The sequence below is a fragment of the Oncorhynchus masou genome, unplaced genomic scaffold, assembly GCF_036934945.1.
Source record: "Oncorhynchus masou masou isolate Uvic2021 unplaced genomic scaffold, UVic_Omas_1.1 unplaced_scaffold_733, whole genome shotgun sequence".
NCBI lineage: Eukaryota > Metazoa > Chordata > Actinopteri > Salmoniformes > Salmonidae > Oncorhynchus > Oncorhynchus masou.
In genome coordinates, this window is record NW_027013784.1 from 26,401 (window position 1) to 53,212 (window position 26,812).

The following is a 26,812-nucleotide window of genomic DNA, read 5'->3' on the forward strand; positions in this document are numbered from 1 at the left end:
CAAACATGACTAATTCATAGGGCAGATATAAAAGGTCTACTGCTGCACAATTATTGTTTTATCCACAGCACACCATCATCCATCTATTATTTGTCATCTATTTTTTTTAATCATCCATCTTTTTTCAATATTTTTTTCTTTCTTCCAATCATCCATCCACCTGTCTGCAGGTCCGGTCGCAGCCGCTCATTAGCCGGGGTCGCTGCAGCTGCGCGCTCCGTTCGTTCCTGAGCTCCTGCATTCTTCCTGCACCGGAGCGGTGGGTTGCGCGTGCGCGAGACGGCGGCAGCAAGAGCGCTGCTCGTTTGACAGCGGCTCGGGAAGAGGGAGCTGGTGCTCGAACCGGAGAACGGAGCAGAGGACCACAGGCTGTGAGGCTGCAGCAGGGAACGAGTCAGAGCACTGCCCGGAGACAGGAGACAAAAACCAACTCATCCTCTTCTATTCCTACAGCTGCGAGAAGAGGGAAAACCCTGTCCACGTTTGCTTTAACAGGTGAGATTTGTGGGCTCTTTTAATAGAATTTTTCTGCTGGTGGTTATGATTTTTTTTATGCTGTTGTCTTGTGTAGGCTGTGCTGTGTATGTATGATGAAATCCTCGCTGCTTTGCTATGTGAATAATGCGCATTTGGCGCAGTGGATGAATGTGTCAAGTCCAAGAAAGGATGGGATGGCGGTCGAGTTGTGGATTTCCCATAGAAACCGATGATGTTGCTGATATTTATGTTGTTGGCGTCAGGTGTGAATATGGAGGCTCGACATTATGTCGGTGTTTTTAGAGATGAAAGGAACATCATTTGATCAAAGGACAACACAGGCAGCAATAAGCGGCAATGTGATTCAGAGCGTCTCTAGGCTATGATAAAATACATTATTGTCGTTGTCTAGTTTGTGGTGGCTGCTTATCGTGTGATGATAATTATTATTTAATTTACCATATTAATTAATTTATTATGCTATATTCCATCCTTTGTGTGGAGAAAATATGTTTTGCCGGCCGGCATTATAGTTCAAGGGATTCGGCTATTGATGTCTCGTCTATCAATGGCATGGCCAGCTGTAAATTATATCATCGTGAATGAATTCCCTATTGGAAGCCTATCAATTAGGTAACAGTTTAGTGATGAGGCCTATATAGGCCTATGTTTCCTAAAGATGTGAGACATTTGAGAGGAGAAAGCGGGTGCAGCAACCACGTAGACCGACACAGACATTTCACGCTGCAGCAATTATTATAGGCTCTTTTGTGCATGCGACCTATGCATGTGCTCTCTGCCCTTTGCGTCGTGACACGCGGTAATAACCAATAACGATTAACGAGACGTTTCTTCCCAGTAGTATAATAATACCGTTGTAGGCCTAGTCTGTGGTTGGTGTCAGTTTATATAGGTCAAGGCCTGCTATACCGGGTAAAGCTGACGTGGGCTATAGATTCCCCCCAACTCCACATCATCACCATCTGTGAGGTTCAGAACGTCAGGGGGATCTCACAGGTAGAATCCCCTGAGCTCCATTGACTCCAAACAGCAATGCAAATGCTTCACACACAGTATATGCTTGCGTCCCAAATGGCACTGGCCAAAAGTAGTGCACTATGTAGGGAATAGTGTCCCATTTGGGAGGCCACCGTTATGTTTCTACTGACTACAGTAGGCCACCGTTATGTTTCTACTGACTACAGTAGGCCACCGTTATGTTTCTACTGACTACAGTAGGCCATTGTTATGTTTCTACTGACTACAGTAGGTCATTGTTATGTTTCTACTGACTACAGTAGGCCACCGTTATGTTTCTACTGACTACAGTAGGCCACTGTTATGTTTCTACTGACTACAGTAGGCCACTGTTATGTTTCTACTGACTACAGTAGGCCATTGTTATGTTTCTACTGACTACAGTAGGCCACTGTTATGTTTCTACTGACTACAGTAGGCCACTGTTATGTTTCTACTGACTACAGTAGGCCACTGTTATGTTTCTACTGACTACAGTAGGCCATTGGTATGTTTCTACTGACTACAGTAGGCCACCGTTATGTTTCTACTGACTACAGTAGGCCACTGTTATGTTTCTACTGACTACAGTAGGCCACTGTTATGTTTCTACTGACTACAGTAGGCCACTGTTGTTTCTACTGACTACAGTAGGCCACTGTTATGTTTCTACTGACTACAGTAGGCCACCGTTATGTTTCTACTGACTACAGTAGGCCACCGTTATGTTTCTACTGACTACAGTAGGCCACCGTTATGTTTCTACTGACTACAGTAGGCCACTGTTATGTTTCTACTGACTACAGTAGGCCACTGTTGTTTCTACTGACTACAGTAGGCCACTGTTATGTTTCTACTGACTACAGTAGGCCACCGTTATGTTTCTACTGACTACAGTAGGCCATTGTTATGTTTCTACTGACTACAGTAGGCCACCGTTATGTTTCTACTGACTACAGTAGGCCACTGTTATGTTTCTACTGACTACAGTAGGCCACTGTTATGTTTCTACTGACTACAGTAGGCCACTGTTATGTTTCTACTGACTACAGTAGGCCATTGTTATGTTTCTACTGACTACAGTAGGCCACCGTTATGTTTCTACTGACTACAGTAGGCCACTGTTATGTTTCTACTGACTACAGTAGGCCACCGTTATGTTTCTACTGACTACAGTAGGCCACTGTTATGTTTCTACTGACTACAGTAGGCCACCGTTATGTTTCTACTGACTACAGTAGGCCACCGTTATGTTTCTACTGACTACAGTAGGCCACTGTTATGTTTCTACTGACTACAGTAGGCCACTGTTATGTTTCTACTGACTACAGTAGGCCACTGTTATGTTTCTACTGACTACAGTAGGCCTTATCAGATGGTCCCATGTAGAGACAAATCTGGGCCTATTGTGAGGCTGATATTATTTCATGCTGATACTGTATATAGATATTTGTTTGACATGTTGACAACAAGTCCCCCTTCCCAAATTATAATCTGGTAAAAAATGAAAAGTTAAACACAAGTCAATAGTCCGTTGGTAAGGGCCATTGAACAGATGTTTTGAGATATTTCTGTAGTGACCAGGACAATGAATTCTGTATATACCAGGGTGTGTTTGATTGGTGACATGTTGACAGATGTCCGGTGGCATTATTCTCTGGTGTGTGTGTGTGTGTGTGTGTGTGTGTGTGTGTGTGTGTGTGTGTGTGTGTGTGTGTGTGTGTGTGTGTGTGTGTGTGTGTGTGTGTGTGTGTGTGATCCTCTGATTCGTAGACCCCACATGGTGCTGATGATGATTCCATGGTTGTTGTGATATGCTACTTTGGGAAAAGCCTGAGAACTGGTGTAGTGGGAGGAAATAAATAGCTATTATGAATGTCACTGTGTTTGTCTGTGTGGGGTTTGAAGGGGTTTGATGAATGTCTCTGTGTGAGGTTTGAAGGGGTTTGATGAATGTCACTGTGTTTGTCTGTGTGGGGTTTGAAGGGGTTTGATGAATGTCTCTGTGTGAGGTTTGAAGGGGTTTGATGAATGTCACTGTGTTTGTCTGTGTGGGGTTTGAAGGGGTTTGATGAATGTCTCTGTGTGAGGTTTGAAGGGGTTTGATGAATGTCACTGTGTTTGTCTGTGTGGGGTTTGAAGGGGTTTTATGAATGTCACTGTGTATGTCTGTGTGAGGTTTGAAGGGGTTTGATGAACGTCACTGTGTTTGTCTGTGTGGGGTTTGAAGGGGTTTTATGAATGTCACTGTGTTTGTCTGTGTGAGGTTTGAAAGGGTTTTATGAATGTCACTGTGTTTGTCTGTGTGGGGTTTGAAGGGGTTTTATGAATGTCACTGTGTATGTCTGTGTGAGGTTTGAAGGGGTTTGATGAATGTCACTGTGTTTGTCTGTGTGGGGTTTGAAGGGGTTTTATGAATGTCACTGTGTATGTCTGTGTGAGGTTTGAAGGGGTTTGATGAACGTCACTGTGTTTGTCTGTGTGGGGTTTGAAGGGGTTTTATGAATGTCACTGTGTTTGTCTGTGTGGGGTTTGAAAGGGTTTTATGAATGTCACTGTGTTTGTCTGTGTGGGGTTTGAAGGGGTTTGCAGCATGTGAGCTGTTTCATGATGCTGTTTCCAAATGTTGTCCTTTGTGGTGTGGGTTACGGCATCGGTCATACTTAGGGAGATATGACCCTGAGACATGACCAGGGAAAACTCTGAGCCTGGGCTGTAGGATATAACCAGAGGTCAGAGTTGAACCTGGTTATCCATAACTCTACTTCCCAGCTTTGAACCCCAACCAGGACTAATGGTCAGCTCAACTAACTAACTAAGACATTAACATAAGACAGAGCCTTATATGAGAGCCTTATATGGGATCTTGTTCCCGTCGTCCCCCTCAGTCAAGATTCAACATGTTCCCATCGTCCCCCTCAGTCAAGATTCAACAACATGTTCCCATCATCCCCCTCAGTCAAGATTCAACATGTTCCCATCGTCCCCCTCAGTCAAGATTCAACAACATGTTCCCATCGTCCCCCTCAGTCAAGATTCAACATGTTCCCATCGTCCCCCTCAGTCAAGATTCAACATGTTCCCATCTTCCTCCTCAGTCAAGATTCAACAACATGTTCCCATCTTCCACCTCAGTCAAGATTCAACATGTTCCCATCGTCCCCCTCAGTCAAGATTCAACAACATGTTCCCATCTTCCCCCTCAGTCAAGATTCAACATGTTCCCATCGTCCCCCTCAGTCAAGATTCAACAACATGTTCCCATCGTCCCCCTCAGTCAAGATTCAACATGTTCCCATCTTCCCCCTCAGTCAAGATTCAACAACATGTTCCCATCTTCCCCTCAGTCAAGATTCAACAACATGTTCCCATCGTCCCCCTCAGTCAAGATTCAACATGTTCCCATCGTCCCCCTCAGTCAAGATTCAACATGTTCCCATCGTCCCCCTCAGTCAAGATTCAACATGTTCCCATCGTCCCCCTCAGTCAAGATTCAACAACATATTCCCATCGTCCCCCTCAGTCAAGATTCAACAACATATTCCCTGAGGACATTACAGAAGACAAAGACACATGATTGTAGTCGCTGGTGTCTACCTCCCTTCACCCAGCCCTCAGTTCTCAGTATACAGCCACTGTCTGGGGGGCACCCAGCCCTCAGCTCTCAGTATACAGCCACTGTCTGGGGGGCACCCAGCCCTCAGCTCTCAGCATACAGCCACTGTCTGGGGGGAACCCAGCCCTCAGCTCTCAGCATACAGCCACTGTCTGGGGGGCACCCAGCCCTCAGCTCTCAGTATACAGCCACTGTCTAGGGGCACCCAGTCCTCAGCTCTCAGCATAGAGCCACTGTCTAGGGGCACCCAGCCCTCAGTTCTCAGCATACAGCCACTGTCTGGGGGGAACCCAGCCCTCAGCTCTCAGCATAGAGCTGCAATGGTTGTGCTTGTTGTTTTATCAGATCAGGAACCACATTAAATTAACTTGACTGGTTAGAGATTGATGGATTGGAAAATGGGGGAAATTTCATACAGGAGATATCTAATGGTTCTGGTAAGTACGTGAGGTTGCCATAGTGACTACCTCGAACAGCTGTTGTTGTTTTCCTGCTGGTGAAATCCAGCTTGCTGTGTTTTTGGCTTTTTCATCAATGCATTAATAAGTCAGTCAGTCATTCAGTCAGTTATTAATGGTCAAAACCATGTAGAGCCCAATGGCACTGCCAGGCCAGATGGACTAACAGCAGTGGTCATCTCTAGTCACCCACGCACTGCCCAGGTCCCATGGTCTTGTGGAGAAAGTTATGGTTTTGATGACCCAGTGAGGGTTAGTCTAACTACCACACACTCCATATACAGAACAAAGAGAGTTGGCCTGGTACACCTCTGGCAGGAGGAGAGGAGAGGAGAAGAGGGGAGAGACATGTTGACAGCACCAGCTGTGCCAGAGCTCTTCTGAAGCGTAACGCCGTGAACCATGAGGATAATGAAAGACGACATGGCATGTTCCACCTCTCCCTTCTCCCCACCTCTCCCTTCTCCCCACCTCTCCCTTCTCCCCACCTCTCCCCTCTCCCTCCCTTCTCCCCACCTCTCCCTTCTCCCCACCTCTCCCCCCTATCCCCACCTCTCCCTTCTCCCCACCTCTCCCCTCTCCCTCCCTTCTCCCCACCTCTCCCTTCTCCCCACCTCTCACCCCTCCATCCCCTCTCCCCCTCTCCTCACCTCTCCCTTCTCCCCACCACTCACCTCTCCCTCCCCTCTCCCCACCTCTCCCCTCTCCCCACCTCTCACCTTTCCCTCCCCTCTCCCCACCTCTCCCCTCTCCCTCCCCTCTCCCCACCTCTCCCCTCTCCCCATCTCTCCCCTCTCCCTCCCGTCTCCACTTCCCCCCTCCGTCCTTCCTCTAACTCCACCTCTCTCCCCTCTCCATCTCTCTCCTCTCTCTACCTCTCTCTGCTCTCCCCTCCTCTTTCCCCTCTCTACCTCTCTCCTTTCCCTTCTCTCCCCTCTCTTCCTCTCCCCTCTCCCATCTCTCCACCTCTCTTCCCTTTCTACATCTCTCCACCTCTCCCCTACTCTCCCTCCCCCTCCACTCTCTGCCCTCTATGATGACTTAATGATAAAGACCCTGCTGTGAGGCTTCTGTAGATGCACGCTGAATAGATTTCTGCTCTCATCATCATTCATCCATTTTGATTGTGTTTGAAGATGAGGTGCTGAAATATCAACTTGGGCAGGTTATTTAAATAGTGGCTCAGTGAGAGATGGATAAAACCCCAGAGCAGCCACTCAGATCCACCCCATTGCCATGGGCAACAGATGGGTGAGTGGGGAGGTCAAGGAGGAGACGGACCCAGAGTTATACTGGACTGGTAGTACAGTAGTTTTCAGTAGCTGTATTTCAGCAGAAACACACACACACACACACACACACACACACACACACACACACACACACACACACACACACACACACACACACACACCCTTTGTTGTCTTGGCAGTTCAGACGTTTGTGCCATTTTTAATTGCTCAGTAAATGCCACTGGTGGCCTGTTTCCTGATGTAAGATGTAAGACCTGCTTATGTCCAGAGAGAGCGAATTAAAGCCAAAGCTCTTGTTGGGAAATCACCACATTCAATGGGGTCTGTGACTGGAGAGTTCAAAGGTCGCTGTTTGGGGAGATCTACATTGACATTGAGTGAAATGTGGCAGTTTCTTTTAGGAGGAAAATCGTCCCAAACTCTCTCTCCAACTGCCACAAGCCCCGGGCACCAAAGACGTGGATGTGGATTAAGGCACCTCTCTGATTCAGAGGGTGAAATGCAGAGGACACATTTCAGTTGAAGTCAGTCACTTGTACAACTGACGAGGTCTCCCCCTTTCCTATATAGTACAATGAAGGTTTATGGAAGGTGAGAATTGTTCATCAGGACTTCACACAGTAAAAGTGTTGCAACTTTTTATCCATTTGAGTTTATACAGGGAGAGGTTTACAGGTTACTGTTTAAAAAATATTTGGTAGGATTTAAATTGACATTGACTGACAAAGTTGGTTTTTGGAGGCAAATCTGCAATCTCTTTCCGTCTGTCATGAGCTAAAGTGCAGACATGGTTTATGGATGGTTTATGAAAGATAATAATTCATAATCAGAGGATTTGATTCATTTAAAGTTGATCTTTGGCTTTAATTAGGTGTGAAAAAAAACATTATTTTTGACTTTGTGGCAGATGTTCTTTTCACTGTGAACAAATAATATGCTAATGCCTTGTACATAGTATGGTGAGTTTAATGCCTTATAGATAGTGTGGTGAGATTAATGCCTTGTACATAGTATGGTGAGTTTAATGCCTTATAGATAGTGTGGTGAGTTTAATGCCTTGTACATAGTGCGGTGAGTTTAATGCCTTGTACATAGTATGGTGAATTTAATGCCTTGTACATAGTATGGTGAGTTTAATGCCTTGTACATAGTATGGTGAGTTTAATGCCTTGTACATAGTATGGTGAGTTTAATGCCTTGTACATAGTATGGTGAGTTTAATGCCTTGTACATAGTATGGTGAGTTTAATGCCTTGTACATAGTATGGTGAGTTTAATGCCTTGTACATAGTATGGTGAGTTTAATGCCTTGTGCATAGTGTGGTGAGTTTAATGCCTTGTACATAGTATGGTGAGTTTAATGCCTTGTACATAGTATGGTGAATTTAATGCCTTGTACATTGTATGGTGAATTTAATGCCTTGTACATTGTATGGTGAATTTAATGCCTTGTACATAGTATGGTGAGTTTAATGCCTTGTACAGTAGTATAGTGAGATTAATGCATTGTGCATAGTATGGTGAGTTTAATGCATTGTACATAGTATGGTGAGTTTAATGCATTGTACATAGTATGGTGAGTTTAATGCCTTGTGCATAGTATGGTGAGTTTAATGCCTTGTACATAGTATGGTGAGATTAATGCATTGTACATAGTGTGGTGAGATTAATGCATTGTACATAGTATGGTGAGTTTAATGCCTTGTACAGTAGTATAGTGAGATTAATGCCTTGTACATAGTATAGTGAGATTAATGCCTTGTACATAGTATGGTGAGTTCAATGCCTTGTACATAGTATGGTGATCTTAATGCCTTGTACATAGTATGGTGATCTTAATGCCTTGTACATAGTATAGTGAGATTAATGCCTTGTACATTGTATGTTGATCTTAATGCCTTGTACATAGTATGTTGATCTTAATGCCTTGTACATTGTATGTTGATCTTAATGCCTTGTACAGGAGGTCTACGGAAGGTTCAAAATATTATCCCAAACAGTGAAATCTTTATCTCAGCTCTGAGATTTAGGTCAAAGTAACCATTCAACTAGGCCGCATTCTCTCCTCACCCAAACAACCAATGGCTTTAAGACTTCTATGGTCACATGTTGAGAGTCGTTTAAATAAACCAACCAGACGTAAGCTCATAACAATGATTATTAAACACGTTTTCTGAGAGCATAATAGATTCTGTCAGTCTGTGACGGATTCTTCCCTCTGCCACGTGTGTGTGTGTGTGTGTGTGTGTGTGTGTGTGTGTGTGTGTGTGTGTGTGTGTGTGTGTGTGTGTGTGTGTGTGTGTGTGCGCGTGCGTGCGTGCGTGCGTCAAAGATCTATACTCAGCATTATGTGGGAGGGGAACTAAAATATTTCTTCCATGCCTGGCAGCTTTGTTTGTTTTCAATCACATTCACAACCCATATTTAATTTTATGAAGTGATTCATTTGACAGCGAAATGTAATTTAGGGCCCTTCGTGAGCCTGTACTGTATATGTATACGGTTTCTAGAACAATCTATAGAACATTACATCATAAGCCTTTTATATCAGTGTATACATTCCCCCTGATTTCCACAAGGTTCTCCCATACTACCTATCTATAGACAAATACAACTTTTATGTTTGTTTTTTAATCAGCATCCTCCTCAAGGTCTGTCCCATAGATCTGTCCTACCGCCAAGCTGTCAGAAGGGTGGTCCGTGCTTTGTACTGACTGGAGAAGTAGCATCACTATCTGAGTGGTGTGGGAAAATGAAGTCCAGTTGAACGGAGTCTGTATCCTACATCACTAACCTCTCCTACCCGTCTGGGCCGACAGAGAAGCCCATTCTGTGGCTTCAGTGGAGGCTTTCGGGGGCTGAAACTAATACAGAATGTCTTTGTGGTGAAGATAAACGGTTCAGCAGCTGGTCTGTTCACAGATGAAGAGGCTGAACACTGAACAAGCGTACAGGCTCAATTTGGGGATGTAATTTATGAGCGCACGGGGTTTGTGGTTGTGGATGGAGGATGTGGCGGCCCACTGATAAACCAATTAGAGGAGACGGGTCTTTATGTCTATGGTCTGTCTGCCTTCCTCCTCAGAGAGGAAGAGGAAGTGGTGGTGGGAGGAAGCTGGTCCTGTGATGCTGGCTGTAATCTCTGCTAGTGGCACACACTCCCCATCTTTCACATTCCCCTCCCATCTCTGCTCACAAGGAACCATTTGGTCCTGGGGTGATTATATTTAACTTCTGCTTTTATTATGGATGTTACTGCATCATAAAGTATGGAAGTCTAACCGTCCCCAATAGAGCATTAAACTGCCCTCCCTCCCTCCCTCCCTCCCTCCCTCCCTCCCCTCCCTCCCTCCCTCCCTCCCTCCCTCCCTCCCTCCCTCCCTCCCTCCCTCCCTCCCTCCCTCCCTCCCCCTCCCTCCCTCCCATGATTCTGGTCCTAAGGGTAGCAGTGTGTTTTATGTCCTTCAATTACCAGATCGGCCAGTGTGCCACAGATAAACACAAGATCCTAAACCTTTGTATTGCAATATTTGTGCCCTATAGATAATGAGGCTATGCCACCTGACCTGTAGTAGATGTGTCCTATAGATAATGAGGATATGTCACCTGACCTGTAGTAGATGTGTCCTATAGATAATGAGGGTATGTCACCTGACCTGTAGTAGATGTGTCCTATAGATAATGATGCTATGTCACCTGACCTGTAGTAGATGTGTCCTATAGATAATGATGCTATGTCACCTGACCTGTAGTAGATGTGTCCTATAGATAATGAGGATATGTCACCTGACCTGTAGTAGATGTGTCCTATAGATAATGAGGCTATGCCACCTGACCTGTAGTAGATGTGTCCTATAGATAATGAGGCTATGTCACCTGACCTGTAGTAGATGTGTCCTATAGATAATGAGGCTATGTCACCTGACCTGTAGTAGATGTGTCCTATAGATAATGAGGCTATGCCACCTGACCTGTAGTAGATGTGTCCTATAGATAATGAGGCTATGCCACCTGACCTGTAGTAGATGTGTCCTATAGATAATGAGGCTATGCACCGGACCTGTAGTAGATGTGTCCTATAGATAATGAGGCTATGCCACCTGACCTGTAGTAGATGTGTCCTATAGATAATGAGGCTATGCCACCTGACCTGTAGTAGATGTGTCCTATAGATAATGAGGCTATGTCACCTGACCTGTAGTAGATGTGTCCTATAGTGAGGCTATGTCACCTGACCTGTAGTAGATGTGTCCTATAGATAATGAGGCTATGTCACCTGACCTGTCGTAGATGTGTCCTATAGATAAAGAGGCTATGTCACCTGATGAGACATGAGACCAGTTACTCTACAGCAGTGATGGTCCCTTACGATACATATAGGATCTATAGAACTATTTATTAAGGTAGAGGCAATGTTTATGTTACTGTAGAGGTCAATTACTTGTCACTGCAGTGGTTATGCCACACCCCTCTGTGAGGTTGGTGGGTGTTGTTACTGTAGAGGTCAATTACCTGTCACTGCAGTGGTTATGCCACACCCCTCTGTGAGGTTGGTGGGTGTTGTTACTGTAGAGGTCAATTACCTGTCACTGCAGTGGTTATGCCACACCCCTCTTGTGAGGTTGGTGGGTGTTGTTACTGTCAGGCTGGTCTGTTGTCGTCTCCACTGTGCCTTGTGTTTAGCTGTGTACAGTATGTACTGTGTTTGCTGTGTGTGTGCGTGCTGTGTTGGCTATATGCTGCCTGCTAGCTGTGTGTTTTAGTGGGCTGGCCCTGGAAGGCCCGGCCTGATTAGATTAGATTTACAGCTCTCTCTGTCACTCTCAGAATCACTGCAGCCTGTGGTCAATCGATGATTCAATTTGAGCGTATGCCAGTTTAATCCTCCACTCAAACCACTAATAATCAGATAATCAGATAAGATTTGATAATTAAATGGTTTAAACTTTGCGGATTATCTGTCGTTTAGCCTCAAAACAGGAGTTTTGTCTGAAGTGGAATAAAGTCATGGGATCTTCTTGTTATGATTTCTACTGAGATTCTCCTGTTAGATGAATTGGTCTCTGAGACGTGGGCTGGAAAGACTGAGGTCTGACTGGTATTAAAATATGGGCCCAAATTCTTCTCTCTCTCTCAGGTGACGAAATGAATATTTTATACTATCACACGTTATCTTTTAAATGGACAATTCAATGTGATTAAAGGTTAATTACCCTCTCGCACCCTTGGGAGGAGAATAATACCCCATAGCATGCGCTGTCTGTCTGTCTGTCTGTCTGTCTGTCTGTCTGTCTGTCTGTCTGTCTGTCTGTCTGTCTGTCTGTCTGTCTGTCTGTCTGTCACTCTCACTCTCACTCTCACTCTCACTCTCACTCTCACTCTCTCACACTCTCTCACACTCTCTCTCGGCTGGAGAAAACTGATGACCTGTCTCTTTTTTAGGAGGCACAGCATTTTCCTGTCAGAGAGCCCTGCGTTAGGGCCTACAGTCCCTTTCTCTAACAGGCTTTTTGCCTCTGGTCATAATGTATGTCTCCATCCAGCTCTGTGCTGATAGCACTCTGTTTTATCACTGCATCAGATTGAAAGGGCAGGTCTGTCGTTAGATACAGTATGATGACTCCTCTTCTCCACCATCTTCAACTACGCCTCGATAATGGCATAGATTATCATGAATCTACCATCTGTTTACTGTGGTTATGAGAGATATCCCTCTTAGAGATAGTATACAAATGAGCTTGACTTTCATCAAACAACCTGCAGACACAGCCCTTTGTACCAGACACAGCCCTCTGAACCAGACACAGCCCTTTGTACCAGACACAGCCCTCTGTACCAGACACAGCCCTCTGAACCAGCCCTCTGTACCAGACACAGCCCTCTGAACCAGACACAACCCTCTGTACCAGACACAGCCCTCTGAACCAGACACAGCCCTCTGTACCAGACACAGCCCTCTGTACCAGACACAGCCCTCTGAACCAGCCCTCTGTACCAGACACAGCCCTCTGAACCAGACACAACCCTCTGTACCAGACACAGCCCTCTGTACCAGACACAGCCCTCTGAACCAGCCCTCTGAACCAGACACAGCCATCTGAACCAGACACAGCCCTCTGAACCAGCCCTCTGTACCAGACACAGCCCTCTGAACCAGACACAGCCCTCTGTACCAGACACAGCCCTCTGAACCAGACACAGCCCTCTGTACCAGACACAGCCCTCTGTACCAGACACAGCCCTCTGAACCAGACACAGCCCTCTGTACCAGACACAGCCCTCTGTACCAGACACAGCCCTCTGTACCAGACACAGCCCTCTGTACCAGACACAGCCCTCTGTACCAGACACAGCCCTCTGAACCAGACACAGCCCTCTGTACCAGACACAGCCCTCTGAACCAGACACAGCCCTCTGTACCAGACACAGCCCTCTGAACCAGACACAGTCCTCTGTACCAGACACAGCCCTCTGTACCAGACACAGCCCTCTGTACCAGACACAGCCCTCTGAACCAGACACAGCCCTCTGAACCAGACACAGCCCTCTGAACCAGACACAGCCCTCTGTACCAGACACAGCCCTCTGAACCAGACACAGCCCTCTGAACCAGCCCTCTGAACCAGACACAGCCCTCTGTACCAGACACAGCCCTCTGTACCAGACACAGCCCTCTGTACCAGACACAGCCCTCTGAACCAGACACAGCCCTCTGAACCAACCCTCTGAACCAGACACAGCCCTCTGAACCAGCCCTCTGAACCAGACACAGCCCTCTGAACCAGACACAGCCCTCTGTACCAGACACAGCCCTCTGAACCAGCCCTCTGAACCAGACACAGCCCTCTGTACCAGACACAGCCCTCTGTACCAGACACAGCCCTCTGAACCAGACACAGCCCTCTGAACCAACCCTCTGAACCAGACACAGCCCTCTGAACCAGACACAGCCCTCTGTACCAGACACAGCCCTCTGAACCAGACACAGCCCTCTGAACCAGCCCTCTGAACCAGACACAGCCCTCTGTACCAGACACAGCCCTCTGTACCAGACACAGCCCTCTGAACCAGACACAGCCCTCTGAACCAGCCCTCTGTACCAGACACAGCCCTCTGTACCAGACACAGCCCTCTGAACCAGCCCTCTGTACCAGACACAACCCTCTGTACCAGACACAGCCCTCTGTACCAGACACAGCCCTCTGAACCAGACACAGCCCTCTGAACCAGCCCTCTGAACCAGACACAGCCCTCTGAACCAGCCCTCTGAACCAGACACAGCCCTCTGAACCAGCCCTCTGAACCAGCCCTCTGTACCAGACACAGTCCTCTGTACCAGACACAGATAAACCTCATAAGATATTATCATCAACCTGATAAGAACTAATAATAACTGTGGTGTATTATACTGTATGTATCAACCTGATAATAACTAATAATAACTGTGGTGTATTATACTGTATGTATCAACCTGATAAGAACTAATAATAACTGTGATGTATTATACTGTATGTATCAACCTGATAAGAACTAATAATAACTGTGATGTAATATACTGTATGTATCAACCTGATAAGAACTAATAATAACTGTGATGTATTATACTGTATGTATCAACCTGATAATAACTAATAATAACTGTGGTGTAATATACTGTATGTATCAACCTGATAATAACTAATAATAACTGTGATGTATTATACTGTATGTATCAACCTGATAAGAACTAATAATAACTGTGATGTATTATACTGTATGTATCAACCTGATAAGAACTAATAATAACTGTGATGTATTATACTGTATGTATCAACCTGATAAGAACTAATAATAACTGTGATGTATTATACTGTATGTATCAACCTGATAAGAACTAATAATAACTGTGATGTATTATACTGTATGTATCAACCTGATAAGAACTAATAATAACTGTGGTGTATTATACTGTATGTATCAACCTGATAAGAACTAATAATAACTGTGATGTATTATACTGTATGTATCAACCTGATAAGAATGTTGACAAATAGGTTGGAAATATTCAATCACATCTCTCAGTAGCCAATGAGCTGCATTGTGACGATGTGATGCGTTCAACCATTTAGAATGGCATGTATAAGTGAAGACGACTCTTTCGTTATGTATGTTTTTGACTTAGCATTTTTTGTTAACATTACACTCTTTGTAGTTGATAATGTGTCATGGTTGCAGCATTTCCTTGGTTTGCACCGCTGTGTGAGAGAGAGAATCAGATTATAAAAGCTAATTGCTTATCTGAATTTATTTGGCATAATTATTCCCCTTACTATTTGTCTCATCCCATTGTCTTCCAATATCCCAATTAAATTGTGAATTTTAACACTTTGCAGCTCTTCCCAGATAATTACCTTTTTAATGACTTGGACCGCGACCAACAGAAAGCTTTATTTTGGGAGAGATGCACTCCGTTCCAAATGGTACCCTATTATCTACACTATGGAGTGCATTACTCTTTAACAGGGTCCCTAGGGATCTGGTGAAAAGTAGTGCAGCATATAGGGAATAGGGCTTTGGTCTAAAGTAGTGCACTATATAGGGAATAGGGCTCTGGTCTAAAGTAGTGCTCTATATAGGGAATAGGGCTCTGGTCTAAAGTAGTGCACTATATAGGGAATAGGGCTCTGGTCTAAAGTAGTGCTCTATATAGGGAATAGGGCTCTGGTCTAAAGTAGTGCACTATATAGGGAATGTCGCTCTGGTCTAAAGTAGAGTGCACTATATAGGGAATAGGGTGCCATTTGGAACACCCTGCCAGACAGACATATGTATTATGGATGAATGTCTGACATGCTTTTCTATCTGAATGAAAGAGATGCCAGAGGAGGAATAACACTCAGGATTCAGTCTGCTAGTCTGATGCTCAGCTGGGCTGGTTGAACGGAACATTCATCATGTTTATTTCAGCTGTCTTTTAGCTTTGATAGGCCTTCTAAATAAGACAATAAGACAGGCCTTCTAAATAAGACAATAAGACAGGCCTTCTAAATAAGACAATAAGACAGGCCTTCTAAATAAGACAATAAATAAGACAGGCCTTCTAAATAAGACAATAAATAAGACAGGCCTTCTAAATAAGACAGGCCTTCTAAATAAGACAATAAGACAGGCCTTCTAAATAAGACAATAAATAAGACAGGCCTTCTAAATAAGACAATAAGACAGGCCTTTTAAATAAGACAATAAGACAGGCCTTCTAAATAAGACTGAGAATCTTTACAAAACTGTGGCAGTTCTAACTCAATCACGCTCTATTCTTCACAGTTCTGTTTCCTGGAGATTCCTCATTCAGAATGTTGTTTAGTCCAGGTCTAGTACTGTTGGTGGTACTGGAGGACTGGAGCTGGGAAACACTGCTGTAGAGTACTGTTGGTGGTACTGGAGGACTGGAGCTGGGAAACACTGGGCTATGCTATGTTCGTATGGTTGTGTGCTGGATGTATTCTTTGATGTGCATCGTGTCGTGGTGCTGGTGCCCAGTATTTTCCCAGGCTTGCAGAGACAGATCTGGTATTTACCCTCAGCCCACTGCTACTGTTGGTGGTACTCCTCCTGTAGAGTACTCTCTCCTCCTCTCCCTCCACTCTGATCTCTTAGTCACAAAGCCTACTTAACCCTTACCCAGCTCTCTGTAAACACTTTGCAACACACTGCCTGCCTGTCTACCCACTCTCAGTTAGGACTGCGTCTCACAGTTGTTGTTTTCACTCCTACAGTTTGATCCACCTGTTAGATGAGAATAACCCCTTCCTCATTGTTACCTCGTGTTCAGCTTCAGTCTCATCGCTTTTATTTAATGAAATATGCAAAACGTGAACGTTCTTTAACAAAGTCAAAGCTGCTACAGTGTGTACAGCCTGTTCTATGCAGGAGCTAGTATGATGTGAGCGTATTGGCTGAAAGATATAGCTCTATAAAGTACTACCGCACCACAGAATGTGTTACTTCACAATAGGACCAGTAGTGAGGGTAATGCAACTGAATGATGTGGAATGGGTATCACATGGTTCTCCCACGGTGGTGTCTGGTCTTTCCCTTATTATATGAGGTCACTCCTGTCCTGGGATCAGATATCTTGGGAGTGTGGTGGAAGTGTTGGATCACACACACACATGAAATAATATCACTAGCTACAGTAGCAGAGTAGACATGATACAGATAGGAAACAGCAGTGGTGGAAAAAGGACCCAATTGTCATACTTGAGTAAAAGTAAATATACCTTAATAGAAAATGACTTAAGTACTTAAGTGAAAGTCACCCTGTAAAATACTACTTATGTAAAAGTCAAAGTATTTGATTTTAAATATACTTAAATATCAAAAGTAAATGTAAAAGTATAAATAATTTCAAATTCTTTATATTAAGCAAACCAGATGGCACCATTTTCTTGTTTTTTTAATTTATGGATAGCCAGGGGCACACTCCAGCACTCAGACATCATTTAAAAACAAAGCATGTGTTCAGTGAGTCTGCCAGATCAGAAGCAGTAGGGGTGACCAGGGATGTTCTCTTGATTAGTGTGTGAATTAGACTGTTTTCTTGGCCTGCTAAGCATTAAACATGTTATGAGTAATTTTTGGGGTCAGGGAAAATGTATGGAGTAAAAAGTACATTATTTAGTGAAGTAAAAGTAGAAGTTGTCAAAAATAAAGATAGTAAAGTAAACTGTAGAGTCCTTTATGACTGGTGTTGTGCTACTGCACTGTAGGGTCCTTTATGACAGGGGTTGTGCTAGCACATGAAATAATATCACTGATACAGATAGGAAACAGCAGTGGTGGAAAAAGGACCCAATTGTCATAGGGTCCTTTATGACAGGGGTTCTGCTACTGCACTGTAGGGTCCCTTATGACAGGGGTTGTCCTACTGCACTGTAGGGTCCTTTATGACAGGGGTTGTCCTACTGCACTGTAGCGTCCTTTATGACAGGGGTTGTCCTACTGCACTGTAGGGTCCTTTATGACAGGGGTTGTGCTACTGCACTGTAGAGTCCTTTATGACAGGGGTTGTGCTACTGCACTGTAGAGTCCTTTATGACAGGGGTTGTGCTACTGCACTGTAGAGTCCTTTATGACAGGGGTTGTGCTACTGCACTGTAGGATCCTTCATGACAGGGGTGGTGCTACTGCACTGTAGGGTCCTTTATAACAGGGGTTGTCCTAGTGCACTGTAGGGTCCTTTATGACAGGGGTTGTCCTACTGCACTGTAGAGTCCTTTATGACAGGGGTTGTCCTACTGCACTGTAGGGGCCTTTATGACAGAGGTTGTGCTACTGCACTGTAGGGTCCTTTATGACAGGGGTTGTGCTACTGCACTGTAGAGTCCTTTATGACAGGGGTTGTGCTACTGCACTGTAGGATCCTTCATGACAGGGGTGGTGCTACTGCACTGTAGGGTCCTTTATAACAGGGGTTGTCCTAGTGCACTGTAGGGTCCTTTATGACAGGGGTTGTCCTACTGCACTGTAGAGTCCTTTATGACAGGGGTTGTCCTACTGCACTGTAGGGTCCTTTATGACAGGGGATGTGCTACTGCACTGTAGGGTCCTTTATGACAGGGGTTGTGCTACTGCACTGTAGGGTCCTTTATGACAGGGGTTGTGCTACTGCACTGTAGGGTCCTTTATGACAGGGGTGGTCCTACTGCACATGGGAATGTTGTTTCTTTCTCTCCAAAGCTCTAGGTGTTTGGTCACTGCTCTGGGAGATGTATCTGGAACGTGAGTCTGGCCTATATTACCTTAGACATCCTATTCAATTAGAGTTTGAAATGATGATATAGGGCTCTCTCATTGTCTAGTGTACACTGTGTCCAACCTTTACATGTGCCTGGTTGGTGTGTCAAGGTCCTCTCTATCATGTACGATAATCCCTCAAGGATTGTGGCAGTAAGATAACTTTTTTAAATAATTGATTATCTCTTGCACAGATATGCAAAAATGTCTCCTTTCCTCATTGCCTATTCACACTGTTACCGCCTCGGGATGCCAAAGTCAGTCCACAGATGAGGTTTTAAAAAACGACTACAGTACAATGAATTATAGATGAATTGACTAGAATTTGTCTGACTATCAATATCCTTTTCATGTTGCTCATCTGAGTGCTGTTTGCATCAAGCTTCCTTGTACCGTCGTTGTAATCCATTGTTTTGGAACCTGGTTTTCCCTCATCAAAATCCTCTCCTGATGCCGACTTCGATTCCAATATAACCCAGCAAAGAACTGGAATTGCCTGCTGGTACAGGAAACATTGCCACCTTAATGGAATTTGGTAGTGTTGCATTTTATGCGACACTAGTTTTTGAGTACTGTTTTAGTTTTGAGTACTGTGTACTTTCTCTGTTGTTTGGAAAACCAGCAGGCACTGGTACAGTCCCCCTACGACAGCTCTGACATGTGTCACTCCTGCATTCAACCCCTGCAGTGACACTTTAAGGCATTGACTGATAGCCTGTATCAGATATAGTGGATATGTAAGGCATTAACTGATTGAACACATTGGTTCCTCTAACCCTCTGCTAGATCAGGTTGAACACATTGGTTCCTCTAACACTCTGCTAGATCAGGTTGAACACATTGGTTCCTCTAACCCTCTGCTAGATCAGGTTGAACACATGGCTTCCTCTAACCCTCTGCTAGATCAGGTTGAACACATTGGCTCCTCTAACCCTCTGCTAGATCAGGTTGAACACATGGCTTCCTCTAACCCTCTGCTAGATCAGGTTGAACACATTGGCTCCTCTAACCCTCTGCTAGATCAGGTTGAACACATGGCTTCCTCTAACACTCTGCTAGATCAGGTTGAACACATTGGTTCCTCTAACCCTCTGCTAGATCAGGTTGAACACATGGCTTCCTCTAACCCTCTGCTAGATCAGGTTGAACACATTGGTTCCTCTAACACTCTGCTAGATCAGGTTGAACACATGGCTTCCTCTAACACTCTGCTAGATCAGGTTGAACACATTGGTTCCTCTAACCCTCTGCTAGATCAGGTTGAACACATGGCTTCCTCTAACCCTCTGCTAGATCAGGTTGAACACATTGGTTCCTCTAACCCTCTGCTAGATCAGGTTGAACACATGGCTTCCTCTAACCCTCTGCTAGATCAGGTTGAACACATTGGTTCCTCTAACACTCTGCTAGATCAGGTTGAACACATGGCTTCCTCTAACCCTCTGCTAGATCAGGTTGAACACATTGGTTCCTCTAACCCTCTGCTCGATCAGGTTGAACACATTGGTTCCTCTAACATCAACTGGAAACAGACATTTCTCCTCAGAATAAGTGAAGACTGGTGTTGCCATAGAGATTGCGATAGCACAGTGTTTCTCTGGGAACTGGAAAAACATGCATTTACTTACATGGCTCTAGGTGAACGGCTTAATGAGACAATTTAAAATAACTGTTGGAATCGATCTAAAAGATAAGATCACTGCAGCAGTGCAGCAGAACACTTTAACATTTATAATCATACAGTTTGTAGTGGAATTGAACTAGCAATAATAAACACTGTGTCTGGCTGCAGTGCAGTATGTCTGGCTGCAGTGCAGTATGTCTGGCTGCAGTGCAGTATGTCTGGCTGCAGTGCAGTATGTCTGGCTGCAGTGCAGTATGTCTGGCTGCTGTACAGTATGTCTGGCTGCAGTGCAGTATGTCTGGCTGCAGTGCAGTATGTCTGGCTGCAGTACAGTATGTCTGGCTGCAGTGCAGTATGTCTGGCTGCTGTACAGTATGTCTGGCTGCAGTGCAGTATGTCTGGCTGCAGTGCAGTATGTCTGGCTGCAGTGCAATAATAAAGTATGTCTGGCTGCAGTACAGTATGTCTGGCTGCAGTGCAGTATGTCTGGCTGCTGTACAGTATGTCTGGCTGCAGTGCAGTATGTCTGGCTGCAGTGCAGTATGTCTGGCTGCTGTACAGTATGTCTGGCTGCAGTGCAGTATGTCTGGCTGCAGTGCAGTATGTCTGGCTGCTGTGCAGTATGTCTGGCTGCAGTACAGTATGTCTGGCTGCAGTGCAGTGTGTCTGGCTGCAGTACAGTGTGTCTGGCTGTAGTGCAGTGTGTCTGGCTGTAGTGCAGTGTGTCTGGCTGCAGTACAGTATGTCTGGCTGCAGTACAGTATGTCTGGCTGCAGTATGTCTGGCTGCAGTGCAGTACATCTGGTTGCAGTACAGTACGTCTGGCTGCAGTGCAGTATGTCTGGCTGCAGTGCAGTATGTCTGGCTGCAGTGCAGTATGTCTGGCTGCAGTGCAGTATGTCTGGCTGCAGTGCAGTATGTCTGGCTGCAGTGCAGTATGTCTGGCTGCAGTGCAGTATGTCTGGCTGCAGTCCAGTATGTCTGGCTGCAGTGCAGTATGTCTGGCTGCAGTGCAGTATGTCTGGCTGCAGTAGAGTACGCCTGGCTGCAGTAGAGTACGTCTGGCTGCAGTACAGTATGTCTGGCTGCAGTACAGTATGTCTGGCTGCAGTGCAGTATGTCTGGCTGCAGTGCAGTATGTCTGGCTGCATTGCAGTATGTCTGGCTGCAGTCCAGTATGTCTGGCTGCAGTCCAGTATGTCTGGCTGCAGAATGTCTGGCTGCAGTGCAGTATGTCTGGCTGCAGTACAGTATGTCTGGCTGCAGTATGTATGGCTGCAGTGCAGTATGTCTGGCTGCAGTACAGTATGTCTTGCTGCTGAACAGTATGTCTGGTTGCAGTATGTCTGGCTGCAGTATGTCTGGCTACTGTATGTCTGGCTGCTGTATGTCTGGCTGCTGTATGTCTGGCTGCAGTGCAGTATGCCTGGCTACTCTATGTCTGGCTGCTGTTCGTCTGGTTGCAGTACAGTATGCCTGGCTGCAGTATGCCTGGCTGCAGTACATCTGGCTGCTGTATGTATTGCTGCAATACAGTATGCCTGGCTGCAGTACAGTACGTCTGGCTGCAGTACAGCATGTCTGGCTGCTGTATGTCTGGCTGCTGTATGTTTGGCTGCAGTATGTCTGGCTGCAGTATGCCTGGCTGCAGTATGCCTGGCTGCAGTATGCCTGGCTGCAGTATGTCTGGCTGCAGTATGTCTGGCTGCAGTACAGTATGTCTGGCTGCAGTACAGTATGTCTGGCTGCAGTACAGTATGTCTGGCTGCTGTATGTTTGGCTGCAGTATGCCTGGCTGCAGTATGTCTGGCTGCAGTATGTCTGGCTGCAGTACAGTATGTCTGGCTGCTGTATGTTTGGCTGCAGTATGTCTGGCTGCAGTATGCCTGGCTGCAGTATGTCCGTCTGCAGTACAGTATGTCTGGCTGCAGTATGTCTGGCTGCAGTATGTCTGGCTGCAGTATGCCTGGCTGCAGTATGCCTGGCTGCAGTATATCTGGCTGCAGTACGTCTGGCTGCAGTATGTCTGGCTGCTCTCTGTCCTTTCATTAGCCCTGATAGTATCTCTTCTAAAGCAGTGGGACTGTCAAGAGCTGCCACAGCGTTTGTGACTGAAGTGTCTTTTTCAGAGAGATGGGCTCATGGAGACTACAGGTCTGCACACAGAGTGAGTGAGTGAGTGAGTGAGTGAGTGAGTGAGTGAGTGAGTGAGTGAGTGAGTGAGTGAGTGAGTGAGTGTGTGTGTGTGTGGAGCCACTGTCTCATGGGTTGTGAATGGTGTGTGTGTGTGTTCTGCGCAGACAGATGTGCACTGAGACAGAAAGACAGAGAGAGATAGAGAGCACCACTGTAGTCACGTTCCATGTGCTGTGTGTTGTCCCTTCACATGCTAAGTCTCCACTCACAGCACATGCCTGTAGGGTTAAAAACACTGCATCATTTCTTTCCTCACAGATTGAAAAAATATACAGAATTCATTTTTATCTGGTGGCGGTAACAGATATACCACTTCCTGTGTCTCCAGGAAACCCAGACACTGTGATGTACTGTCTGGGAGAGCCCATCCCAACTCAACCCCAACAGATATACCACTTCCTGTGTCTCCAGGAAACCCAGACACTGTCATGTACTGTCTGGGAGAGCCCATCCCAACTCAACCCCAACAGATATACCACTTCCTGTGTCTCCAGGAAACCCAGACACTGTCATGTACTGTCTGGGAGAGCCCATCCCAACTCAAAGCCAACAGCTGTACCACTTCCTGTGTCTCCAGGAAACCCAGACACTGTCATGTACTGTCTGGGAGAGCCCATCCCAACTCAAAGCCAACAGATATACCACTTCCTGTGTCTCCAGGAAACCCAGACACTGTCATGTACTGTCTGGGAGAGCCCATCCCAACTCAACTCCAACAGATATACCACTTCCTGTGTCTCCAGGAAACCCAGACACTGTCATGTACTGTCTGGGAGAGCCCATCCCAACTCAACCCCAACAGATATACCACTTCCTGTGTCTCCAGGAAACCCAGACACTGTCATGTACTGTCTGGGAGAGCCCATCCCAACTCAACCCCAACAGATATACCACTTCCTGTGTCTCCAGGAAACCCAGACACTGTCATGTACTGTCTGGGAGAGCCCATCCCAACTCAAAGCCAACAGATATACCACTTCCTGTGTCTCCAGGAAACCCAGACACTGTCATGTACTGTCTGGGAGAGCCCATCCCAACTCAACCCCAACAGCTGTTAATATATATATATATATATCTGGTACTGGAGACTATATATATTAATCTGATACTGGAGACTGTTAATATATATATCTGGTACTGGAGACTGTTAATATATATATATCTAATACTGGAGACTGTTTAATATATATATATATATCTAATACTGGAGAATGTTTAATATATTTATATATCTGGTACTGGAGACTGTTTAATATATATATATCTAATACTGGAGACTGTTTAATATATATATATATATATCTGGCACTGGAGACTGTTAATATATATATCTGGTACTGGAGACTGTTTAATATATCTACCTGGTACCGGAAATTGTGTAGGCTCTCTTCAGTTCACAGAAATCAAGGTCTGCATGCCAAATGACACCCAATTCCCCACAGAGTGCACTGCTTTTGACCAACAGCTGTGCCTCCTGTACTAATCCCTGTGTGTCTAATGTCTTATATAAATGCTAGAAGCCTTGTCAGAATAGTCAGAGGCCAGGGCAGCTTAGCTTGCTCAAGGCCAGGCCTCCAGTCAGCCCTAAGGCTAAGGGGTCCACAGATCGATCATCCAAAGTGGGCAGGAGTGTCTACCCACTCCCCAGGCCCTGAAGGCCTTGTAGGCCATAGTCTGGCTTCGACCACCATCTCTCATTAAGACCAGAGGTTAAAGTGGTCTGTCTGGCCATTTCTCTGCTGGAGGCAATGGACCTTCAGTTGATCCATGTGGGTTGTTAGGACTGGGATATCACGCTATTGGTCAAGAGGAAGAGGAGGTGGTAATAACGGTTAGATCAGGCCTAACAATTTGTACACTGCATGTCCTCTGGTCTGAATCTGGGGACAGTCCTTTGTAAAAAAAGGTGTGTTTTTGTTGACTGATCTCAGGTCAGTACACACAGTGAATAATCCCTTGTGACATGTCCCTCTGAAGTGCTCTGACATTGTTAATTCAGGTACATGTATATACCCTGATGAAGACAGCTTGTTTGTTGAAACGTTTGACATAAATGTTTTTGAGCTTCTAGAGTGTGCGGCTCTCCTTTATGTTTTTAAGTGTTCCACTCTGCTAGATAGCACCTCGCCTGAATACATGTGCGTTTCTTTCGCCTCTACATGACTAACAATAGACACTTAATGGATGACCAGAGGACAGTACATAATGGTCCTGCTGCTCCCTGTTCTGGTGACTATAATGACTACAAGCACCTGGACTGGTTACTAAAACAATCATGGATCAGGACAATAGGATTTGTCATTAGCAGTATGTGTATGCTGTCAGGCTTGAGTGGTCAGTCATGTCATTTGCCCGCTGTTTGTGGCCCTGGGCTCACTGTAGCATGACATGATGCCCCTGGCTAGGAGAAATCACAGAGAACTCACACACACACACACACACACACACACACACACACACACACACACACACACACACACACACACACACACACACACACACACACACACACACACACACACACACACACACAGCACCACCACCACCACCACATGCAAACTGCGTCTGGGACTCTCTGTCCCTCCACATCCTCATTTCCATTAACCAAACTGACATTACCACAGGCATCACTGACCTGCATTCAAATAAACCTTGTGTCACGTGACACAGGATGAAACAACACGATTACTCGGCACACTGACTAGAGAGAGAGAAGAGAGAGAAGTGAGGTGGGGGAATAGTTAAAGACTGATCTCAACACAGTGACACTCTACAGCTAGCTTCCCCCTGATTCACCTTCCTGCCATGCTGTGTGAAAAGAGGGATATTGGAGAGGACTTCACACCTGAACATCAACATGTTGACCCCTGCTGTATTTGTTATAACCCTTTAAACAGAAAGCTATGCTGTTGGCCTTTCCTCTGTGTTGGTTGTTGCCGTCTGTCAGGCACACAATAACACATTTGAAAGAGTCTGCTGTAGGTGAAGCAGTCAATGTGCTTTCCTCCAGACATGTGCACACACACATTCAATCACCTTTCACCCCAGTACACTTCACCTATGTCTCAGTTCATACTGCTGTGTCAAATAGCTAGTGGCCGTTGAGTCAATACCATTTCCTTCCACTCACTAACCCCTAATGCACGTTGAAGTGCTTGGCTTAGGGAGTGGAGGTAGGAGAAGAGTCTGCCTGGTTCCTTCCTGCTGGTGTTGTTGTATTCTGTCTGGCTGACGTTGAATAGAGACCAGATAATATCAGAGTGAATATCAGGTAGTGGAGACACCATGTCAGACACTGTCTCTAACAACAGAGACACCCTGTCAGACACTGTCTCTAACAACAGAGACACCATGTCAGACACTGTATCTAACAACAGAGACCCTGTCAGACACTGTATCTAACAACAGAGACACCCTGTCAGACACTGTATCTAACCACAGAGACACCCTGTCAGACACTGTATCTAACAACAGAGACACCCTGTCAGACACTGTATCTAACAACAGAGACCATGTCAGACACTGTATCTAACAGACACCCTGTCAGACACTGTATCTAACAACAGAGACACCATGTCAGACACTGTATCTAACAACAGAGACCATGTCAGACACTGTATCTAACAACAGAGACACCCTGTCAGACACTGTATCTAACAACAGAGGCACCATGTCAGACACTGTATCTAACAACAGAGACACCATGTCAGACACTGTATCTAACAACAGAGACACCATGTCAGACACTGTATCTAACAACAGAGACCATGTCAGACACTGTATCTAACAACAGAGACACCCTGTCAGACACTGTATCTAACAACAGAGACCATGTCAGACACTGTATCTAACAACAGAGACACCCTGTCAGACACTGTATCTAACAACAGAGACACCCTGTCAGACACTGTATCTAACAACAGAGACACCCTGTCAGACACTGTATCTAACAACAGAGACACCATGTCAGACACTGTATCTAACAACAGAGACACCCACAATGTCAGACACTGTCTCTAACAACAGAGACACCATGTCAGACACTGTATCTAACAACAGAGACCATGTCAGACACTGTATCTAACAACAGAGACACCATGTCAGACACTGTATCTAACAACAGAGACCATGTCAGACACTGTATCTAACAACAGAGACACCATGTCAGACACTGTATCTAACAACAGAGACCATGTCAGACACTGTCAACAGAGACCATGTCAGACACTGTATCTAACAACAGAGACCATGTCAGACACTGTCTCTAACAACAGAGACACCATGTCAGACACTGTATCTAACAACAGACACCCTGTCAGACACTGTATCTAACAACAGAGACACCCTGTCAGACACTGTATCTAACAACAGAGACACCCTGTCAGACACTGTATCT

At 45.5% G+C, this 26,812-nt stretch overlaps 1 protein-coding gene across 16 annotated transcripts in view; it reads left to right on the forward strand.

The window, feature by feature from the left end:
- The first annotated feature begins 309 nt into the window (after positions 1-309).
- LOC135537257 (neuronal cell adhesion molecule-like) overlaps positions 310-26,812 on the forward strand; it is a 134,771-nt gene continuing 108,268 nt past the window's right edge. For all 16 annotated transcript variants that reach the window (XM_064963441.1, XM_064963442.1, XM_064963449.1 and 13 more), the window contains exon 1: positions 310-495. The gene's annotated coding sequence lies outside the window, so the exon portion shown is untranslated. The remainder of the gene's footprint in view (positions 496-26,812) is intronic.